Genomic DNA, 3,495 nt, shown 5'->3' on the forward strand with positions numbered 1-3,495 from the left:
TGACAAAGGAGCCTTACACATTAAAATGTACAAGGGGGGGAGTATATTTTCCTGAAAGTAGTAGTAAGGGCAAGCATGACTTCTTTTGATGACAGTACTAGTAGAACTCTGAAAAGGAGCATACTTTGGATATTTTGAAGCACAATAGGCTACTTCAACTACACTACCTCAAAACCCATTGAAAAGTAAATTTAATAACTTTCAACCACTGGATTTGGTACATGGTTATTTTAAAAGATCTATTCATAGACTGGTGATACAGAACTCCAATATAGAACAATCAGCTCTTCAGTGTGTTTTTGTTACCAATTCAACTAAATTACTTCATAATATATAATTAGATTTAAAAAATGATTAGTTTTACAGATTATAAACTTACTACGGGGCAGAATATACTGTAGTGAAAAGGACCATTTACATATAGCCCTTATTTGCTTTCCGAAGTAGCATTTTCAAAAACTTGTTAACATGTATCAATATAATGCATGATGTAACAGACAGAAAAGTCCATGTATATTATGTAGACTAACACTGACAAAAGTCGACTTCTATGATAACTAGCCTACTTTTTTTAAACTTTAAAATAAATGATGTTGATGACACTCCTGTACTTTTCTCAGTTTTAAATGAAAGACATTCACTTGCAGTAGGGAAGAGTCTGGATACTTCTGTGTGGACAGGACAGACATGTTTGTATTGGGCGCCTTTAACTGCCCATTGTAAACTTCAGACGTGCAAGCTGTTGGTCAGTCCAAGACTTACTGCTATTCACTATGCTGCTGTCGCTCATAATATCTTCAAATTTGCTAAAATGTGAACTCCTCTGACACCTCCACATGAGTAAGAGGTCAGATCGAGATGCAATTAAGTCTCTTCTGAAACATGTGAGGGTAATAAGGCAGGCTTAGCCCTGATTCTAGCACATATCTGTAAAGAAGCTCTCACTGAAGTGCAGCTCACTGTGCCACTGCGTGAAATTACACTAAAAAAGCCTCTCTTTTTTCCTCCCTCACGCGCGTTCACGAACACGCGTTCACGTTTGGCAGCTCCACGTCGACATTCTTCCAGCTGCATATAGTGAACTGCACAGGACTGGGGGAAGGAAAGGTGAAAGCGGCGGAGGCCACCTTACAATTGGAGCGCTGCAAGTCCCGCAGACGGACACCAACCGGAGGGAAAACGAGCGTTTGCATCGTGGACACATCCACGGCCTGCAATGTCTTCAGATCGCTTTCTGCTTTTGCATTTTCTTATCCAGCATGTTTGCAACCTCGTGTTGGATAGCAGCTGGTCCCCTTGTGTCTACCTACAGCAGGTACAGTATGACTTCCAGAAGTTAACTTCCTCCTCATATCACCTTAATAACTGTAAGGGGCAATGATTAAACGATTACGTATCTTGTTTTATTTTTTCTGCCCTGCGCTTGGAAACTTGCTGTCCCTTGAATGCTGTTGACGTGCAAGTGCCCTAAACTACCTTCAAACTGACAGAACTTAATACTGCTGGAGCACAGTTGGCCTTACAGCACTTTCTTCATTGCTATCATATCCATCCGCACTGTTTAATGAATAGCTCATTCTCTGGGGCCTGTTCAGTTCACAAAGCTTGTTGAAGCTCAACAGGTAGAATCAATGACAGACTGGCACAAGAGTGAAATAAGCCTGCTCAAGTAGGATCAACCAAAAGTGGAATCTCCAATCATATCAGTCAATGTAGAGACTACAGATCATGAGTCAACCAACCAGATGACCGTGCTTACGGAGGTAACTAAATATATTTTAGGATATATTTAGGTGGGATGTAGTTTAGGATCAATGATTGCACATGCTCAAGTGGTATCCGGCCTTACAATCATTTCTGTAGGGAACTGACAATGTGTAAAAAGACTCCATATGGCCTGCTTAACTTTTGGGATTCGACACACAGCAAGCCTCTCTGTAGGCTCAGTCTTAATCTTGGCTATGCTTTAGCACATCTGTGAGAAATTTTCTTTTGCACCATTATACAGTATATATTATATTAAAGTCAAGTTATGAAAAAGGAGATAATCCAACATGGCTGTCCTGTTTTTCCTTGCTCTTTATGGCTCACTACAGGTTAAAGGAGCACCCAGTCGTGAGGAGGATAAGGTTCTGCACAAGGACAAACCTATGAGCTGGCACTGTGGCTTTCCAAATAAAGTTCTGTGATACACTTAGACTCTAATTGCCCGCAGTCAGTGCATTACAGAACTTTGTTTTGGGAGTTAATACTTAAACCTGTGGGAAATGAATCGTCAAACATCTGGACATTTAATTTTATAGAGTGATGCAATAGTTCTGTTGGTAATTTGCTTTTTTCTCTAATAAACTCTATTTGTATTAATCATTTTTCATAGTCTGTCCTTCTTGATTGCAGTCACATATTCTACAGTAGCTATACTGTTGCTTGCTATTTGTATTACTTAAAAGACTTTGCTGCATGCCATATGGAAACAGTAGTCACACTGGTTAGCTAACTAGGTGGAGGTGAGGAAGAAAGGTAAACATTGAAGTCACATTATTTAGGTTTGTGCTCACATTTTACAACATCACCAAACAAAAATGTGTTTTATAAATACTTTGATGGTAGTATATAAAGTGAAAACATTTAAACTCTGATTAATACTGATTTTTGTTTTAACTATAAACAGTGGAATAAAAAATGTCTCAAATGATAGATCACTTGTCGCCACAGGTTGAAACGAGTTTTACTCAAATGTAAAATATGGCCTAGACAATGTGAACAATTCAGGCCTGAGAAAAACTGATCACCCAAGCATCACTAATAATTTACTATAGACCTTGTACCCATCAAAATCTGCCCTTCAGTGCACAGAACTTAAATGCACACAACTCCTTGTCCCTTTGAACTTTTAAAGTGGCAATACTGGAAGAGCTGAATTCCATATGCTGCTGCTTCCCAACTATGCAAACGGACTGTAAATTCCTGACTTAAAGAGGACTATGCAACCACCCCTAAATTACAGGGCATGCTGGGAAATAAGTAAAACGATGCATTCAAGTGCTCCTCGTTGGCTCCCTTTTCAGAATAGAACGAACTTGTGTATAGAAGTTCATTCAATAAAAGTGAAGTAGAACTGGTGGTAGGGTTTTTCATTTATAAAAATGAATGAATGTCGTTATTATGTTTTGCGCCATTATTTAGCGTATCTCCTTGGCTTATTCAGTCAGGCTGGCAGTCCTAAACCTGCACATACACCGTGTACAATAGTGTATACTAATACAATGGCTATCAGTTACTCACATTTCAGAAACTAGAACAAGCTTTTCCAAACTCCATTAGTATTATATAATTATCTTATTTTGTGTCTGTACCACCTAATGGCAAAAAAATAATAAATAAATAACAATTATTGACCAAGTTATTGACCACTTTGTGGATTGATTCGTATGGACTGAGTGTGATATTTCCGACGGGGTTGAACGCGGCTCACTTTCCCTGCGGTGACCTCTG

This window comes from Echeneis naucrates, chromosome 21 (assembly GCF_900963305.1).
Source record: "Echeneis naucrates chromosome 21, fEcheNa1.1, whole genome shotgun sequence".
In the NCBI taxonomy this organism is placed as follows: Eukaryota; Metazoa; Chordata; class Actinopteri; order Carangiformes; family Echeneidae; genus Echeneis; species Echeneis naucrates.